The sequence below is a fragment of the Ascaphus truei genome, chromosome 6, assembly GCF_040206685.1.
Source record: "Ascaphus truei isolate aAscTru1 chromosome 6, aAscTru1.hap1, whole genome shotgun sequence".
NCBI lineage: Eukaryota > Metazoa > Chordata > Amphibia > Anura > Ascaphidae > Ascaphus > Ascaphus truei.
The window spans coordinates 73495372-73516389 of NC_134488.1; the positions used below are offsets into that span (position 1 = coordinate 73495372).

At 46.9% G+C, this 21018-nt stretch overlaps 1 protein-coding gene across 6 annotated transcripts in view; it reads left to right on the forward strand.

Moving 5' to 3' along the window:
• The window catches only part of MIB2 (MIB E3 ubiquitin protein ligase 2), a 98752-nt gene that overhangs the window by 41654 nt on the left and 36080 nt on the right, over nt 1-21018 (forward strand). The window contains exon 1 of one of the 6 annotated variants that reach the window (XM_075604816.1): nt 15204-15646. The exons of the other annotated variants lie outside the window; for them this stretch is intronic. The gene's annotated coding sequence lies outside the window, so the exon portion shown is untranslated. Of the gene's footprint in view, nt 1-15203; nt 15647-21018 lie in introns of those variants that run through there. 6 annotated transcript variants of the gene reach the window in all.

The following is a 21018-nucleotide window of genomic DNA, read 5'->3' on the forward strand; positions in this document are numbered from 1 at the left end:
ACTCCGCTGAGGTGGAGCCCACTTTAAACGCTCATACTGCTCTGTTTGCCAGACTAGAGACTTACCTAGACCAAGCAGATAAACGGACAGATACCTTGCAGCAAACCGTCCATACCCTTACTCTTCAAGTTCGTACCCTCTCTCAGCAACTGTCTCCCGTGGCAGCTCCTGTACCGGCTAGTCCTGCTCCGACACCTCCGTCTGCGTCTGCTCCGGAACCACGGATTCCGCCTCCCAGACACTATGCGGGGGATCCTCGAGGATGCCGGGGTTTCATTAATCAATGTCTCGTCCAATTTAACTTCTCTCCCTCTCGCTTTGTGTCTTCTGTCTCCAAGGTTGGCTACATCTTCTCCCTTCTCACCGACCAGGCACTGGCGTGGGCCTCTCCCATTTGGGAACGACAGGGGGCCATCACACAGGACATCGATCTCTTCGTCGAGGAATTCCGAAGAGTCTTCGATACTCCCGCACGGAGGTTAACTGCATCTTCTGCTCTTCACCACATAATCCAGGGAGATCGTTCGGTTGCCGTGTATGCAGTGGAGTTCCGCACCCTTGCTGCTGAGACAGGTTGGAATGATGAGGCTCTATCTTCTGCATTCTGGCAAGGTCTGTCGGAGACCCTAAAGGATGAGCTTGCTGCACGAGATCGTCCCACTAACCTGGAGGAGTTGATCGCTCTCGCCATTCGTGTGGATCAGCGTCTGCTGGAGCGGAGATACGAGCGTTCCCATGTCCGTATACGGGTTTCAAGAACTCTTGCTCCCTCCTTCGTGGCTCCGCTACCTCCTTCCGGGGACATTCCAGAACCCATGCAGTTGGGAGGCAATAGGCTGTCTCCTGCTGAGAAACTGCGTCGGCGCAAGGCCGGTCTTTGCATGTACTGTGGCAATTCCGGTCACGCTGTACCCCAGTGTCCTCACGCACCGGGAAACGCCAGCTCCCAATGAGATCCCGGAGAGTTTCGTTGGGAATATTGACACTTTCTCCCATCGTCCAGAACATCCTTCCCACCAGGATAACCTTGCCCATTACACTGTCTGGAGAGGGGTTTCACACTCCGGCACAAGCGTTCATTGACTCTGGTTCTGCAGGTAATTTCATTGATGAGACTTTTGCTAGACTGAACAATATTCCTTTGGTCAACAGGAGGACGCCGGTAGGACTGGAGGCCATTGACGGTCGACCGCTTAAACCAGCTTTTATCACGCTACAGACGGTGCCTCTTCTTCTACTATTCGTCAACGTCCATACGGAGATCATTACCCTCGATGTAATCCACACTCCTTCTGCTGAGTTGATTTTGGGTCTTCCTTGGCTTTAACTTCATAATCCTCGCATCGACTGGACGGATCAGAAACCTATCCAGTGGGCTCCTTCTTGTGCCAAGACCTGTACCCAGATTTTCAAGAGAATTGGTGGTTTGTCTACCTTATCTGAGAAGATTAACTCCTTACCCTTTGAGTACTGGGAATTCCGTGATGTTTTCGACAAGGCACGTTCCGAGATTCTACCTCCACACCGTTCTTTTGATTGTCCTATCGACCTACTTCCGGGCGCACCTCTTCCCAGGGCAAGATCCTATCCTCTCTCTCTCCCAGAGACAAGGGCCATGAACACTTACATCGCTGAGAACTTAGAGAGGGGTTTCATCAGAAAATCGTCTTCCCCGGTCGGAGCAGGCTTCTTCTTTGTCAAAAAAAAGGACGGCTCTCTCCGCCCATGCATAGACTACCGGGGTTTGAACAATATCACTCGTAAAAATCGCTATCCTCTGCCTTTGATTCCGGAGCTCTTCGACCGTCTCCAGGGAGCAAATATCTTTTCTAAACTGGATCTAAGAGGTGCCTACAATTTAGTAAGGATACGAGAGGGGGACGAGTGGAAGACTGCTTTTAACACTCATGACGGCCACTATGAATATCTGGTTATGCCGTTCGGTTTGTGCAACGCACCAGCAGTTTTCCAGGATTTTGTCAACGAGATTTTTCGGGACATTCTGAACTCATTTCTTATTGTTTACTTGGATGACATCCTCATTTTTTCTAAATCCACTCAAGAACACATCAAACATGTTCAACAAGTACTGTTACGTCTTCGGGAGAACCATCTTTTTGCGAAGCTGGAGAAATGTCAGTTCCACCTCAAATCTGTTGCATTTTTGGGTTACGTCATCTCGGACTCTGGTTTTAATATGGATCCAGAGAAACTTAAGGCTATTCTGGACTGGCCTCGTCCGACTACTCTTAGAGCCGTGCAACGTTTTTTAGGTTTTGCAAACTATTATCGACGTTTCATCCGCAATTTTTCGTCCACCGTATCTCCCATAACTGCCCTCACCAAGAAGGGTGCTGATCCTTCATCTTGGTCGGAGTCCGCCATAAGGGCGTTTGATCTGCTTAAGAGGGCTTTTGTGTCTGCTCCCATCCTCACCCACCCAGATCCTAAACTCCCATTTACCTTGGAGGTGGATGCTTCGGACATTGGGGCTGGGGCTGTTCTGTCCCAGAGAACTTCTCCCTTAGCCAGACTGCATCCATGTGCGTTTTTCTCGAAGAAATTTTCGTCCGCTGAACGGAATTATGATGTCGGGAATAGGGAGCTTTTAGCGATCAAGTTGGCTTTAGAGGAGTGGAGACATTTCTTAGAGGGGACTGAGACACCCATTACCATTCTGACGGATCATAAGAATCTCCTCTACCTAGAAGGGGCACGGCGTTTGAACGCTCGACAAGCCCGCTGGGCTTTGTTTTTTTCACGATTTAACTTTCTCATTTCCTTCATTCCTGGCTCCAAGAATCTAAAAGCGGACGCCCTATCACGACAGTTCCTGGCGGAGGACAGGTCTGAGGAGCAGCTGGAGTCTATTATTCCTTCTAGTTGTATCCTCTCCGCTAATTCGTTTGATATCATGGGCAAAATTCAATCCGAACAGTCACGGATTCCTGAGGGACTCAAGGTTCCGGAGGGAAGACTCTACACGGCACCTCAACACCGCAAGAAGGTTCTCGAGTGGTGTCATTCCTCTAAATCAGCAGGACACCCAGGGATACGGAAGACCAACGATCTGGTTCAACGTACCTTCTGGTGGCCTGAGAGGGCTAAAGATGTGGAGGAGTTTGTTAAGGCGTGTAATATTTGCGCTCGCAACAAGGTGCCTCGGGTCAGACCTGCTGGGCTTCTACTTCCGTTACCCATTCCAGACCGTCCCTGGAGCCATATTTCTATGGACTTTATTGTAGAGCTTCCAGAGTCCAAAGGAAAGAATACCATTCTGGTGGTCATCGATCGTTTTTCCAAACAGTCGCGCCTTGTTCCTTTGAGGGGTCTACCAAATTCCCCCAGGCTGGCAGATGTCTTCATTCAGGAGATTTTTCGTCTTCACGGAGTACCTTCTACCATTGTCTCGGATCGTGGGTCTCAATTTGTGTCGAGGTTTTGGCGTGCCTTTTCCCAGAAGTTGGGGATTTCGCTTCAGTTCTCTTCTGGGTACCATCCACAGACCAATGGACAGACGGAGAGGGCCAACCAAAACCTGGAACAATACCTTCGATGTTTTATAACTGATACACAGGAGGACTGGGTGGATCTTCTTCCATGGGCCGAGTTTGCTCTGAACTCTCTTCGCAATGATTCTACCCAAGAATCTCCATTTTTTATAAACTTTGGATTTCATCCGTCTCGGTCACCTTTCTCTTCTCTCTCCTCAGGGGTGCCAGCAGTGGACAAGCACGTCTCTCGCCTGAGGGTCTTATGGTCTAAAATTCAGGAGAATTTGAAGCTCGCTACAGGGAGACAGAAACTCCAGGCTGATCGACTTCGACGTCAAGTACCGGAGTTCGCCCCAGGAGACAGGGTATGGCTCACGTCCAGGAATATCCGTTTGAAGGTTCCTACCATGAAGCTTGCTCCCAAGTTCCTCGGTCCCTTTACCATACTTAGGAGGATTAATCCTGTGGCTTACAAGCTATGTCTTCCACCTTCTATGAAGATACCTTCGGTCTTCCATGTGTCCTTACTGAAACCAGTGTTTCAGAGTCCTCGCTTTTCCAGAGAAACTTCTCCTCCACGTCCGATTATGATTCAAGGTCAACAGGAATACGAGGTGCAGTTTGTCCTGGATTCTAGAATTTCCAGAGGAGGAGTACAATACTTGGTTCACTGGAAGGGGTACGGACCAGAGGAGCGTTCATGGATTCCTCACCGGGATCTTCACGCACCTCGTCTTCTACAGGCTTTTCATCGCAAGAATCCTTCCAAGCCTTATCATGGTCGCCCGGAGGTCGCCCCTGAAGGGGGGGGTACTGTGAGGATTCTGGAGCCACGCCGCTCTCGGCGTGCTCCTCACTTACCTGCAGCTCCATTTGGGTCTCCCGCGGCACACGTGGACTCCGGAGGCAAGCCGCCGTCAGCTTTTCCCTCTATACGCGCGCGCGCACATCTTCCTTCCTCTTCTGCTCTCAGAGCAGGGCGTGGGTCCGCGCACGCAGCCGATGGCACTGCTTCACGGAGGCGCGGCCACACGGAGGCGCTCCCGCCTCTTAAAGGCACAGCGCCTCTTTTGATGGCTACCACCAAACTCAGCCAGGCTGCTGGGCTTTATGGCTCCTCCCCTGGGACTCCTTCTGGACCTATACCTGCTGTAACCTGGCCTTTCCACACACCCCTACCTTGCTGCGCTGCTATTGGTTCCTCTCTCCTATATATACCCTGCAGAGTCACTGACTCGTTGGCTGAGCATAGAACCAGTTGTTCTCACCATTCTCTGCCTCCTTAGTCTATTCCGCAGACTTCCTCGTGAACTGAACCGGCTTCCGCTACGTCTACCTGTACCTCTGGCATCCCGAACTCGGCTTACAGCTACACGACTCTCCGCACCTCTGGCATCCCGATCCTGGCTTACGGTAAACTACAACGTCCCTCTCTCTTACCCCGGACTTGGCTAACGGCCCCTCTACCTACCGCACCTCTCCTACCCCGATCCGGAATCCCAGACCACTCTTCAATCAAGACGTGCCCTCGTGGCTGTGGGTGGCGTTATTTCCTATCCCACCTCAGCACCGCGGTCCCGTCTCGTTTGTGGTGAGCACATCCTAACAATATTACAGTTCCAAAAGAAAGTCTTATCTGTTCTCCTGACGCTGTAGGGGAAGTCCTCTCTGCTCTCCTGGGTAAGCACCTTTGTGTGCTACAGCAATGTCTGTCCAGGTTTTGAGGTCTTGTCCCCTTGTCTTGCTATCAGCATACAGTCCAGTCCTTCTGCAGCTCAAGACAGCAGTTCCTCTGGTCAGTCTCCCCAATTGTGCAACTCAGGAATCTCTGCTCTGTCTCCTAGTTCAGCTCAGGTGTGAGCTAAGGAGTCTAACTTCCTGTCCCAAAGGCAGGCTTTTTCTACCACCTGCAATCCGCCAGGTGGTGGTAGTTAATTGCCTACCAGCAGTTAACCACCACACTGCTGGATTAGAGGCACATTTGTGAACAAAGATAAGTCCCCTGTTACACCCTCGTTCAGGAAATTTTAGACACCTATCATTTGAAAGGGGAACACAGCTTCACAACATGTTGAATAAGAGCGATTTATTCTATAACTTTCTTTCCGACATGGGGGGAAAAAAGCTTGAAAATCAAATGAAGAGAGGGAAAAAATCCACTACGTAATGTGAATAGTCTCCAGGCAACACTACAATTACATTGTGCTTATTGCTGGGGTGACCATTCGTCCCGGTGTGTGGCTCTGTGTCTGTGTGTGTGTGTGTGTGTGTGTGTGGGTGGCTCTGTGTGTGTGGGGGGGGGGGTCAATGACTGTGTGTGTGTGTGTGTGTGTGTGTCATGACAACGGGACATATTGTGGCGGCGAGGCATCACGTGATGCCACATTGTCATGGCAACGTCACCGCCTGATGTCAGTGTCTCGTTGTCATGGCAACAGGGTGCGTCACATGATGTAATTTGTTTTATAAATAATTTTTTAATGTGTCCCGGTTTTTAATTTTGAGCTCAGCTCACTGAGAAGCAGCTCTCCATCCGGCCCCGGTACTAAGCCCCGCCCCCGAGATCCTCTGACCGCGCACCACCCCCCTGCCCCGTGCGCATTGTCGCCGACTCCCCCGCGCACCAGGGAGAAAAACTGGGACATTCCCGGGACAGCCCAGCAAAAACCGGGACTGTCCTGGCAAAACCGGGACGAATGGTCACCCTAGTAATACTGGACATGTATATGTTCAGTATTAAATCTTTGGACATGGTGACCTGCCCAGCTTTGGGGGCTGTGGGATTTCCGCAAGCAGAGAGAGAGCTGGGCTCCTGCTAGGGGGCTGGGTAGCTTCCTCCATCATGTGTAATGCAACCAATCAGGAGGAGGTGTCAGGAGCCTGAGGTTGGGGCCAAGGCGAGGAGGGAACAGCATGGAGCGGAGAGAGGCTTCTGTGTGTCTTTCGAGCGCGTCACACCTTTCACCATTATCCAATATTTGTGGAGAAGCAACATGGCAACCCTAGTATCATGGGTGTAATCAGAAATTCTTATTGGCCCGTGCAGTTTTTACCAGTCCTCCCCATCGACATTACGTCACCATATGATGGCCCGTTATCATGGCAACGTGTTGTCATGGCGACGTTGATTCGGACGGCTGCTCTCATACTGTGGCCCTGCTTACTCCCTCGGCAATCCGTTTAATTGCTGCTGGGAAGAGCACAGGGCCTCTGCATTTGCACCGCACAAGAAGTGATATCGTGCTTACAACCTTACACCCACAGGTTGCGCTACTGGTGGGTATAACCAGACATTAAAAAAGTTATGGTGGTTACAAAAAAAGCAACAAAAACCATCCACTGTACGATAAAGGGTTTTTGTCACTTTTTTCTTGACCCACCATACCTTTTTTTTTTTTTTTTTTTTATGTTTATTGGAATTTAAATCCATAGATAATGTACCGTCCGTAATGAGTGTTTACATACTTCCAACAGTCTGCAGTTTGTTTTGCAGAAGGAACTGACATTCCCCAAAAACTGCTCTTGTTGTCTTTATGAGTACAATACCACAGGGGCAAACAACACAGAATGACTTATCTCTTACCCCATCCCATGCACCACTCCATCTAATCATAGCAAAGCACCATATCTTTAGATGTTAATGCTATATGTATACCATGCAATGCACTGTATCAGTGAGTGTGTGATAGAACAATGATATGAAGAGGAGATTGTGGACATTAAGTAAAGATGCTTGGGCGTTCCTGGGAGTCTGTGGATTAAAAGGGATCAGTGTGCTACAGTATGTCATATGCTTTCCCGCAGTGACCTTGCAGATTGTTCTCGTAATCCTGCAACGCGTGCACCATGCAGTGTACGGAAACGCACAAAAGGCAAAAAGTGATATCACCCTCGATTGCAAAAAAAACCCCGACATTTTCTAAATGTTTTTATGTAGACTTTTTTTATCGCCCACATTCACAGCCTAAGCAGCACGTTTGGAACATGTAAATATTAATTAGTACCCTGGGGCACACGGGCATGCTAATAATTTTTCACATTTGTAGGAAGGATGAGGAGGTACCTATGAATTATTGAGCATCTGAATAAATTGCAGTGTTTTTTTTTGTTTTTGTTTTTTTAATCACTCCTCTGAATTGGGCAATAAGGAAATCTCTGGGGGGCAATAAACAAAGTGGCCTTGTCCCTAAGCGGTCTGCAGGCAGTCTAGATGCTCATTTGATGGAAACATTATAATTGCTAATGAGGAAATGGGATAACTAAGTCCATTTGCGGCAAAGGGAAAATCGGAGTGTGTTGTTGATAGAAGATGGTCATTTCAACGTAAACTTGCAAGCTATGCAGAAACAAACCAGAAGCAAATCAAAGCTATTGGCAGTTTCAATGTAACCATCTGCAAGGTAAAACGTATGGAGGCCTAGTCCTGATGTCTGAGAGCTCAATTAGGCAACTTTTATTTTCCAGTTGTTTTTTATAGAGGGATTCGTTGACTTTCCATGCAGATACAGCGGCTGTTATCCGATCATTTACCTGGGTAAATCCTGCACTATACCGCGTTGTGGTCCGAGATGGTCCGCTGCAGACTAAATGGCTCATCAGATTAACACCGCAGGGGTCCCTGCTGTGTTAGTCCTGCCGGGGTCTGCCTGTCTGTAAGAGATGCCCAGTAAGGCCTGGGACATTGAGGAGCAAACGGCGCTGAGCCTCGCTCCTGCTCTGCCTCGCCTGCTCCAAAATGCTGCTTTTTCCTGTCCTTGCGCTCAGGGGGCGGAGCGGAGGCGTGCCAGGAGGCAGAGCGGGGGACAAGGCTAGTCCCTCGCTCCCATTGGATGTGAGCGGTCCGCTCACATCGCTTCCCCGTGCATCTGTTCAGCGCGGCTCAGCCCGCCTCAGCGACGCTGAATCTATGTCCTAGGACCTAGGCCTAAGAGAGGCTGAATCAGTCACTCTAGCTGCACGCCTCTCACAGGCGATCGTGGTTTTTTTATTTAATTTGAAAATTTGCAGTAATGTAGCAGGGGTCTCCAGGAGCTGAACCGCATTGATTTCAGGTCTGGGGACCCCCTACTTCCCGAGATACAGGCCCCGTTATGTGGTGCCGGTATCCCCATGTTAAAACCCTGTGTGTCACATGACCGTGGGATCTAAACAAAGCAGAGGGATAATGGGGCCTATATCTCGGGAAGTAGGGGGTCCCCGAGGCTGAAATCAACTTTGTTCAGCTCAGGAGATCCCCTGCTCACGCACACTAGTATCAAATAAAAAATCATTATCTTAGCAGATAGCTGCTAAGCTTATGAAGCTGCTTACATTTTATTTGTATTCATAGTGTGCGTGAGCAGGGGGTCTCCTGAGCTGAACAAAGTTGATTTCAGCCTCGGGGACCCGAGGCAAATTTTGAAAGAATCTCGGGAAATCTCGAAAACCATTTCGAGAAGTGATTGGATAACGGCCGCTGCATCTGTAGGTTATATACGGGGCCTATTTTTTCAACTTGAATATTACCAATACAAAATCACCCGAAAATGGCATGTAATGTGACGCAATAGAAATCAGGCGTTTTCTCTGTATTCATTAAGAATCATTTGTGCATAAAAATCACAGGTTTGACATTTCATTTGCTTTTGGTCTGATTTGCTGCAATACCAGCCGGAGACCGACAGCTCGGTATCTCCCCCAGATTGGAGAAATATGGCGCTTGCAGGAGGGGGAGCGAGAGATGTCCCGGCGATCTGCAAACTAGCATAATTGATGTCGTTTTGCGGTTTAACAGCATTTCCATACGGCTCTAAATGGCATTGCGCATGGTTTTTGGATGACTGAATACGGAGATGCCTTTATCGCATTTTAATAAATTGACTCCTTGGTGCAGGGTTTTTTCAACAGAATTTCCCTCGGCATCCCTAAAGGATTCCCTGCTATTTTCATGTAATTTGAAAATTGAACCAAATACATACATAGAAACATTGTAAATTCTTCTGTATGTCTTTATTTATATAGTGCTATTAATATACATAGCGCTTCACAGTAATAATACACGTGACAATCATATAAATAACAAATAATACAAATAAAAACAGGTCTTGGGAACATAAAAGTAACAGTCCGAAGAGGAGTCCCTGCTCCGAAGAGCTTACAATCTAATTGGTAGGTAGGAAGAATGTACACAGACAGTAGGAGGGCATTCTGGTAAGTTCGTTTACAAGGGGCCAAGGTTTATGTATCAGGTGTATTGCACGGTGGCTGATACTACTCATATGCTTCGTTAAGCAAGTGTGTTTTAAGGTGGGTCTTAAAGGTGGATAGAGAGGGTGCTAGTCGGGTACTGAGGGGAAGGGCATTCCAGAGGTGTGGGGCAGTCAGTGAGAAGTGTTTAAGGCGGGCGAGGGCTTTAGATATAAATGGGGTAGAGAGAAGATATCCTTGAGAGAGTCGGGATGGTGCATTAGGGCTGACATGTAAGGAGGGGCAGAAGAGCGTAACGCTTTAAAAGTGAGGGGAGAATTGTGTGTGTGTGTGTGTGTGTGTGTGTGTGTGTGTGTGTGTGTGTGTGTGTGTGTGTGATTGGAAGCCAGAAGAGTGATTTCAGTAGGGGAGACGCTGAGACAGATTTAGGAAAGAGTAGAGTGATTCTGGCAGCAGCGTTTAGGATAGATTGTAGGGGGAGACAGGTGAGAGGGAAGAAGGCCGGACAGCAGGAGGTTACAGTAATCGAGACTGGAGAGAATGAGGGTGTGACGGGGGAGGGGTGCCAAGCGAGTAATAAAGGGGTCATCCCCATTAGGCACCCCCTTCCACCATCTGGGAAGTGAGGGGTTAACCCGAAATGTACTTACAATGCATATGTTCCCCTGCTTCACAACCAAAAGGTACGTCCCTTGGTTATCCTATTTCCACATTTAGAGGGAATTAATGTATGTTTATTCCCCTGCCTCATGGCAAACGGTTTTATTTGCTAAGATGTGTATATTGGTACAATTATTGGAGTTTGTACCTTTGCAGTGTATGCAGCAACCACATACACTGGGATCCAGGCGGGAGGAAAAGGGTTAATGTTTATGTAGTGATTATAGCCCTTTGTTCCATTTTCCAGCCTTTGTAGGCTCCATTTTGCAGCTCTCCATAGGTCGCCATTGCAGCTCCATGCAATTCTATGGCGAATCCGGCGATTTGGGCCAGTTTCCGTAGAAGACCTGCAGGTGGCGCCCGAGAGGAGGAGCGGCGGTTCCCTATTGAAAGTCAATGGAGCCATTCATTTCAATGGGGATTCCTCGAGGCCGACCTCCAGGAACGGGTTGGCAGCCATCCAGACCGCAAAAGCGGATACATTATCGTTGAAGAGAGCTTTGATCACTCCCCGGTCAAGTTCATGGTCAATTGGCATGGGAAACTTAGGTTCTAGGGCACCCAGGAATAAAATTCTTTTTGCCCCTAGACCCTAGGAACCCCCTCACACGACCCCAACCGGGTCCGTGAGTTAATGACCCCGGTAAAGGGTTGCGCTCGTTATAAGGGTCGCACCATAGACTCTAATAGCGGAGGTCCCATTGAATCCTATGGCGGCGCCGGCCCATGCATTTCCTATGGAGGCGCCGGCCCTATTGATTCTAATGGAGAAAAGCCGCGAGTAAAAAACGGCTAAGTCAGAATGGCGGAAACCTGGAACCCATAACTCCGGTTCTGTTCAACATAGAGGGCTGAGATTCAGCCACCATGTAGTCCTAGTTCCGGCAGGATTGCATGGCAAATACTGACCCTCTCGGGGCAACAGAACGGAGTCAGGGTAATTGCAAAGTTTGGGTTTCTGCCATTGACTTACATGGCAGAAAAAAGCCTCATGTTCCAAAAGTGCTTTTAAACTGTAATTGTCTAACTCCGGTCCGGTGGGTCGCAGCGAGCTGAAATTTGGCCACCATAGAGAGTCCCCTCCGGCATGAGGGTCTGGCAAGTTTCGACCCGCTCAGCCCAGCCGAACGGATTATTTTAATATATATAAAGAAATGTACTGTGTTTCAAGGCGGGGGGGAAAGCCCGCGAAAGTTAATGGTTCTGCTTAATGTTAATGCTCAGGTTGGCGACCCATTGTCTACAACAGACCCCCTGATCAAAGGCTCAGCCACTCTGGCTGTATACATTAGGGCGGAGAAACACAGGGCTTGAGTGGTCTGTAAGTGCTGTAATTCACACTTACAGACAAAGGATTTCCTGACCAGATCCAAGTCTGGTAGACTTTTAGGCACCCTGACTTTTGTGTGGGGCTAAAGAAATGAGACCCCAAGGGCCAGAAGTACGCATGTGCCAACTAACTGGGGGCATGATCTAACAATGTTCCCACGTTAGCTGGCAAGGAGGGATTGGGTGCAGATAATTGTCATCCAATGTCCTGCACTCAATGCCAGGGTATAGGAATGAAATCCCATATAAACCAGTGTAAACCCTATACCCATTGCCTTCGTGATGTCTTCATTTATATCCTGTATTGCTGAATGAATTGCCAATCCTGTACCTGATTGCTTCATTGTCCAACCCCTAAGTAAGTGCTATATTTTGTATCATCTTGTGTGTTCACCTTCTTTAAGGAATAAACTATATTTATTATATCTAAGTCGTGTTCAATTCAACCCAGATATTTTGTGTATATTATAACCTATCACTAGCTACCGTGACAGAGGGCCTGAATCAGAGTTTTAGCAGTCGAGCAACAGAGGAAAGGGCGTATCTTGGTAATATTGCGGAGGAAAAAGCAACAGATTTTAGATATCTTTTGAATGTGAGAGGAGTCGATGTGACCCCTAGGCAGCATGCTTGTGCTACTGGGTGTATGACAGTACTTCCAACAGTAATGTGGAAGGAGGAGGTAGGGCCAGGTTTGGGATAAAATATGAGAAGCTATGTTTTTGCCATGTTTAAGTCAGTGGAGGGCCATCCTGGATGATATAGCAGAGAGACATTCAGAAACTTTGGTCTGTACAGCAGGTTTAAGGTCGGGTTGAAAAGTAAGTGTGTGTGTGTGTGTGTGTGTCTTGTCGGCGTAGAGGGGATAGTTAAACCCAAGAGATGTGATTAGGACACCTAGAGAGAGTGTGTTAAGAAAAAAAGAGGAGAGGTCCCAGGACAGAGCACTGGGGTACCCCCACAAAGAGATCGATGGAGGACGTGTTAGCAGAAGAAACACAAAGTACAATGGGAGAGGTAAGAGGAGATCCAGGATAGAGCTGTGTTACGAATACCAAGAGTATGGAGAATGTTAAGTAGAAGAGGGTGATCCACGGTGGCAAATGCTGCAGAGAGTTCTAGTAATATGAGCAGAGTGTAATGACATCTGTCTTTGGCAGCATAGAGGTCATTAGTTATTTTAGTGAGGGCTGTTTCAGTGGAGTGAGCGGTGCAGAAACCAGATTGTAGAGGGTCTAGGAGCGAATAGGTGTTGAGAAAATGGAGCAAGCGAGAGAATACAAGACGTTCAAGGAGTTTAGAGGCAAAAGGCAGGAGGGCGACAGGTCGATAGTTAGAAAGACAGGTCGGGTCACACTTGCTGTTTTTAAGTAATGGTATAACTGTTGCATGTTGGAAGGAGGAGGGAAAGGTACCAGAGTAGAGGGAGTAGTTAAAAATGTGTGTGAGCGTAGGGATTAGAGTAGGAGCAAGAGGTTTTAGGAGATGGGATGGAATGGGGTCAAGAGGAAGTGGTACAGGGAGAAGTGGCGATCAGCAATGACACATCCTCCTCTGACAGCAGAAAAAGAGTCAAGGAAGGCAGAGGGAGAGTTAGGCTGCGTCCATTCTGCCGAAGACCGCGCGTGTGACGCCACCCGCGTACAGCGGAAGCGTTTTTTGGACATGCTAGACGCGCCGTGGGGGGCGTGTCTTGGTGCGTCACGGAGCTGTTCGCCCTCATTGGATGAACCGCTCATGTGACCTGGCTGTCGCGCCGAGGAATCAGATTGAGCTGATTTCTCGCGCACCACGTGCCCCCTCCTCCTGTCACGCGCAGTCTATGGGCGCGATCATTGCCTTAAGGCATTCTGATCGTGCCGTGCGCACGCCTCCACGAGTTCTTCGGCAGCATGGATGTCGCCTTAGGAAGGAGGTGTAGTATGGGAGGGGATGTCCTGACGTATGGATTCCACCTTTTTCCTTGAAATAGTCAGCAAAGTCCTGAGGTGAGATGGAGGAAGAAGAACAGGCAGCCGAGGGTGGTCCGAGTAGGGAGTCAAAGACAGAGAAGAGTTGGCGTGTGTTAGACTTGTGCGTGTTGATTAGTGAAGAAAAGTAGATTTGTTTAGCCTGAGAGAGGGCAGAGTTGAAACAGGATAGCATACATTTGTAGTGAGGAAAGTATGCGATAGTGTGAGATTTCCTCCCAGAGGCGTTCAGAGGCACGAGTGCAGGAACGCAGCATGTGCGTGTGGCAATTTAGCCAGGGTCTGGGTTTAGAAGGGTGAGAATGGCAGAGAGAAAGCGGGGCATGTAGATCAAGAAAGGAGCATAGGGCAAAGTTGTAGTTCCTGACCAGTTTGTCGGGGTCTGGAGGAGAGTGAGGAGCGTAAAATGGAATCAAAAGCTGATAGCTTAATTGAGCACAGGCCTTTGCAAAAACGAGGTGGAGAAGTGAGATAGAAAATGAGATGAGAGGAGGGGGGAAATGGAGAAATCAGAGAGAAGTTTTTAGTGAAAACCAGATCTATGCATCTGATCTCAGACGCACTGTTAGGGAGGTTGGGGTTTCTCAGAATTTCACAATATAATTAGAAGGTTCCTTAACCAAAAAACGGGTTGCAAAACACTGCCTTCGTGCCTGCAGTGAATTATGGACAAGAACTTTGAAACACTTCAACTCTCGGTTTGATCTACTGTATGTGGAACACTGACCTCACACCATGGGAATTTTTCTTTCTATGTGTGAATCCACCAAGTGAGATTAAAGGTGGCTGAGGCGGTATTCTCCCTATTTGACACATAAGAAAACGGAGTTAGTAGGATCTGAAAATACAGTACAATATATGTGCTCTTTTCACGATTATTATTCTGCAGTGCACTGCAGGCCCATCCAACAGCAAACGAGTGGGTAATTTCCTGGCTTACTCGCATGAAATGCAATTCTCTGTGTCACAGAGGAAATTAAAGGACATAGAGCTATTAAGGGAAATCATGTTGGACCAAACGTGTATGAAAATAGCAAGATCTGCTATCATCTAATCCATGGGGGCCCAACTCCAGTCCTCAAGACACCTTCCAACAGGTCAGGTTGTAATGATATCCTAGCTTCAGCACAGGTGGTGCAGCCACTGATTGAGCCACCTGTGCTGAAGCAAGGATAGCCTTAAAACCTGACCTGTTGTTTGCTCCTTGAGGGCCGGCGTTGGCCACCCCTGATCTCATCTGTAAATGCTTGATCCAAATTTTAAAAAAATGTGGACTTTTTGTATAAAGTATGGTGTTTGACTTGAGCACTGCTACCTAATCACTTCTGTTGTGTTATAGTTTGGCAATTGCAATGAGAATGGGGCGTAGAACCAGCCAGATCACTGCTCCTTTAAAAACCTATATGTCTTTTCTCACTGACATCTGGGTATGAGACCTGCCTTGAGCTGTGCCCCTGTATCTCACCAGGGGTAGTGAAGCAGCCCACCGCCTGGTGCCTGTTTATGCTGCGCTTTTCTCTGGCACAGGAAGGACAATAGAAAGCCGAAATGCCCTGAGGATATCTATCCCAGAAGTGCTAATATCTGCGAGCTGTCAGTCTGCTTTCACAAGCAGTGACAAGATACCACTGACTGCTTCATCGTCACACAGCACAGACTTGTGCCTTTCTGTAATGGATATGGATCCAGCCTTTTCTGTTTTGTTATTAATAGGGAGGGTTTTTTTTTCTTCCCCCGTTCGCAATCAGCGCATGCCTGCGACAGCAGAATTACACGGACTAAGCTGGGAGAGGGATTCCATCTAATCTTCACGTGAACACAGATCTTCCGTGCTGTGATTCTTCTACCTTTAAAGACGAGACAGGAAGCTACGATAATATACGCTACTCCGACCATGTTTGCACACTGGGAAGTCAGATGAACTTATCACCAGCAGCCTAATAACATCTGCCTCCTTGCCTCATTTCTTGGATGCTAATTGAGCGGTCTCCTGAGCCTGTTGTGGAGGTACGGTAAGGAAACATTAGGCGTTCACAAAAGCCTGTGGTTTTTCAGGATCACTACAGCAAATAACAGATTGGTTTGGTTGTTTTGCTGTCACTCGCTGTATTCCTGCTTGGTAAAAGCAGAAGGAAATGTGCTCTTGGAGTTGTAATCAGGCAGTATGCATTCAGTGCTGGGAGATGGTGATGTTAGGAGAGTGACTGGCACTGCATCTAGGGATTGCCAGACTCCAGCCCAGCCTCTAGCCTTAAAGCAGCAGAACCTGCAAGACTGCACAATGTTTTATTTTATTATTACAGGATTGAAGCGGGGGGGTCTCCAGAGCTGAACTGTGTTAATTTCACCCCCTGCTTGCCGAGTTACTTACCTCTGTAGCGGTGCTGGTATCTGCAGCCACCGTATCTTGTGTGCCTAACGAAATGGCGGCTTAAATGTCCCACATCACGTGGGCCAATAGAAAGCCATGACGTCATCCAGTGCAGCTTCCTATTGGCCAGCATGACCTGGGCATTTAAACGTCACAGAGATACCAGCACTGCATTAGAGGTAAGTATCTCGGCATGCAGGGGGTCCGCTGAGCTGAAATTAAGACAGTTCAGCTCCGGAGACCCCCCACTTCAATCCTGTAATAATAAAATAAAACATTGTGCAGTCTTGCAGGTTCTGCTGCTTTAAGGCTAGAGGCTGGGCTGGGGTCTGGCAATCCCTAGATACAGTGCCAGTCACTCTTCTAACATCACCATCTCCCAGCACTGAATGCATACTGCCTGATTACAACTCCACGAGCACATTTCCTTCTGCTTTTACTAAGCAGGAATACAGCGAGTGACAGCAAAACAACCAAACCAATCTGTTGTTATTCACAGTATGTAGTAAGTGACATCGAAACAAATAAAATAATTATTACAGGATTGACGGGGTCCCTGCTTTAATAAAAAAAATATGTTGGTGTCACTTCTGACACTGCTGAGTATTTGTGAATGGGACATGTGACATTGGGGTCACCTATGACAATGTAACTCGATCACGTGCTATATCGGTAGGAAAAATAGCAAACATACAAATGAACCTGGATCTTGTAAAAATAAATCCCACAGAAAAAGGGGCATGTTCATAGAATGTAGAACTATTGCATTGACATAGGCGGCCTCCTTTGCATACCATAGTGTTACTGAGAAGTGGTGTCATGTTCAAAATGTGTTTTCTATGTGTAGAGAAAAACATATTAATTCCGAGGCCAGTGTTGGGCTTCACAAGAACCTATTTTTACATTGAATGATCATCACATATCTGCAAATACATTGCTTTTAGCAAGAACGAATCAGTGATTCGTCCCATGGCTGCCCCTTTGTGATGTAATAACACACTGGAGCCGAGTTACTGACTGTATGTGAGTCACCAGCCCATTACTAGAAACCACTGACCTATCGCTGGACTTCTGGGTAATAGTCTTCTTTTAGTTTTGGCATATTTTAAATCTATTTTCTGCTGATCTAGAACCACAAAAATATATATATTTAATATTTTTTTTTTTTGTCTCCTAAATTGGCACTGAAAATATTGTTTGACAGCCCAGCATTGCATTGAACAAAGCTGCTCCTATTATACAGTGGATGCGCTGTGGTAATGAACCTGTTAATCACCGTGTAAATGTAATTTAGAGCTGGTATTACACTGTTGCCATTGTAAGCGTCATTTAGAGGTGCTTTACTAAAGTGATACATGCCTAGTTGTGAAGGGAAAAAAAGTACACAATGATTCTCCAAATCTGCAGCCTCCTCTGCTTGCTGGGAAAAAAGCATTGATAAGTATGTAGTCCAGCAATGCTGGATCAAAAGTGTGAAAAGAGGCGTTTTTGCATTGTGCCTCCTTGGTTCAGTGTATAAGGCTGCGTCCATGGTGAGCGCGACCTCTATGCGGCGGCCATTATGCGCGCGACCGATCCAGAGCGCCGGTGCTCGCGATGCAGGAGAAAACAAATGTTTGTCGTGCGACGGCCGGGTCACATGACTGGTTCCACACACACACACACACACACACACACACACACACACACACACACACCCTCCCCTTGCTCCTCATCCTCCGTCACGTCTACTTAGCTCGCACAAATCGCTCCAGCTAGAGGCGCGCGCACACCTACCCATTATGGACGCGGCCTAAGGCTCCTCTGCTGCATTTTTGCCCTGTATACAGCAGTTTGCGATATGGGGAATATCTGTAGGAGGAGTTACCTGGTGCACATATTATATTGAAATGTACCCTGTTTTGCGCCTACTGTATCCTGCTCCATATCTTCCCCTTTTTATTTGCACCCCAAATCTGCCAGGTGTGAGGTGATAGTGATCTCTCTGTGTGAGATATAAGAAGCCTCTGAAACAACCTTCTTACATTTTTCTTTGTGTTAAAGCAGCAATCTCAGAGGCGAAATTCTTTTTAGTCGATTAAATTTATTTTAATATAGGGTTGAAGCAGAGGGTCTTCTGATTTGAACCTGATTTCATCTCTGCAGAACCCTGCTTCCTGAGATACCTAATTTACAGGTGCCGGTAGAGGCTCTCCTCGGCTACCAGGGTTCACAATATGGCCTCTGTTCAGAGCACTCAGGTCCTACGGGCCAATAGGAAGCTGTGACGTCATTGGTGCAGCTTCCTATTGGCCTATGTGACACGGGAGCTTCAAACCTGAAATCCTTGCTTGCTGAGCCAGAGCAGCTAACAGCACTTACTTCGGAGGCAAGTTTCTCTGGAAGTAAGGGTCCCCGGAGGTAAAATTAACGGGGTTCAACTCCGGAGACCCCCTGCTTCAAATACCCATCTGGAAATACATCGCTGCCTGTACGTGTTTATTTTTTTCTGTTCTAGTGTTTTTAGTGATGTGAACCATGTAAGATGTTGTAGTTACACTCTGGAAATATGAAATCCATTAACCGTTACAGTGTCCTTATGACGTACACCAGGTATATCATGGGCACTTACTCGTTTTCCAAGGAGTGACCAGGTTGACCGCTCGTTTCCGGTGTCCGGAGCTTAATCGCATCATGTGGTCGACCACATGACCTGGAGGTCAGCTGGTACTCTGGTGTTTAGGTAGGAAATCATCGCATCTGCAATGGGTTTAAAGAATTAGTGATAATAAGGAGAACAGCAAGACAACTTAAATCAAAAATACAATACAATTGTGCATAGCGAAATGTGCATTGTTTTGGAACCTCTGGAACATTGGCTATTTTTCTTTGCACAATATTATTATATACAGTATTTGTATTTTTTAATTTAAGCTGTCTTGCTGTGTTCTTTATTGTTATTCTGGACAGGGGTGCCCAAGCTTTTCTGTGCCCAGCTGCCTGCTCCCCCTCGTACCTTTTCTCTGATGTCACTTGATGCCGCTTTGCCATGGCGACGCGTTGCCAGAAGCTGCCGGAGACAAGGTGCGGGATATACAGAGGCCTCGCGCGCTCCCCCGGCAGTTAATTTAAATGTTGTGGGGAAGAGCGCAGGACCTCTGTAAGCGCCGCGCCACCCAGTTTGTGCACTCCTGATCCAAGATATGTTTTCTCAAACTGTTCTGCACTGGGAATTTAAAATGGCCTCTGCCATTTACACATACGAAGCAAACATAATGCCAGTGTGATCAAAAGTAGGTGACTACACAGCATGAATACACATTATTATTATTATTATTATTATTATTATTATTAGTTGTGTTACTACTTCGATTTATTTTTTGGGGGAGGGTATTGCTGTTTTATTTAACGTCTGAATAGATCTTCTTAACCTGTGTGTGTGTGTGTGTGTGTGTGTGTGTGTGTGTGTGTGTGTGTGTGTGTGTGTGTGTGTGTGTGTGTGTGTGTGTGTGTGTGTGTGTGTGTGTGTGTGTGGTCTCTTTTTATTAAAACATAACTGTCGATAGACATTAGCTGAAACATCAACTTGTTAACAGTATGATAAATGCCTATCAACAAAAGGCGAATAATGTTCTCTTGAATATAAAACATAGGAATATAAACATGAATAAAATTACAACTACCGAAAAACACAGCTTTATAAAGGAACACAATAATAATTAAACAGATCCTAATGAATATCAACTAGGCATGTATATATCGGAATAAATAGGTGGGACGAAATAGATGGCAAGGCTGATGAAAAATCCTGGGACACTGCCCTGTTGCTTATTCTCATCTAACCATGGGGTTAATGTTGGGTACCCAGGTTTTGCCCTTTTATTCCAATATACATTATATTGTATGGTGCATTTGTAAGCAGTGGTACTGTTTTTATCCCATGTTTTGCATGTACTGTAATGCATATAGTATTTTACCTTGCAAAAGCAGTGCTACTGCTTTGTTCAGGGACGGGTGGGGGTAATCCTGCTCTTGTTCCATATCAGTAATATTCCCCACTGTATTACTATGTTTCCTGTGGCCAGTGCTGGAAAAAGGCCATGATTGTTTGGGATCTTAACCCCTGTAACTTGTACGGTCGCTGGAAAAATCAAATTGAAGTGACTTAACTTACTTACTATAAGCCCACGCAACAGCTTCAATACACTTGTTTTGAAGCGACGTCGCAGGCACTATAAGCGCGGCCTAATGCCCATCAGTTTAACACAGCAGGGGTCCCTGCAGTCCCATTCAGTTTGCATGGGACTGCAGGGACTCCACGCTGTATAATCCGATGGGCCATTAGTCTGGCTGCATAAATCTCACAGAAATGTTGCAGTTTATTGGGAGATTGCCCCAGATTTTCCAAGGCAAGTGATCTGGTGGCTGCATCTGTACATGGAAACGAGCTTCTACATCTCACAGTGTCTTCCTTTACAAATTATCTTCTAAAATACGCAAACTAGTGAAACTGCTGAGTCTGCTCTGGGAAGAAACGCAAGCCCTGCATTTTCTGTAGTCGTCATATCGTATGACTGCTCACACACAATTTTGCTTCGCTCTATCATAATCCGTTTTAGTATTTATAGGGCCTTATTTTATTTGATAGGGTCAGTCCCTCCGAGGAGCAAAGTGAACCGAGCACAATGGCATGTTCTGTAGGTTAAAAGTATGCAACTGATCGAACACCTTTTTGAAAAAGAACATATTGGACAAAAAGAACCACATGTACTTGCATATACATTGTTTTACTTTTAACATGGAAAACGGATGCTTTGGAGGTTCTGTAGCTGTTGTCTTTTGGTGATGACACTGTTTTTTGAATCTACGTGTACGTGGTTTGGTTGTTTGTAGAGTAATTAGAAAAGCTGATATGCTTGAATGCCAAAGATCCACAGAAAAGGAAAACATTTATTTTTCACAGGATACAAGTAAAATTGTTAATTTAATTGGCTTCCTTAAAAAAAAGATTCGATTCCACTTAAACAAA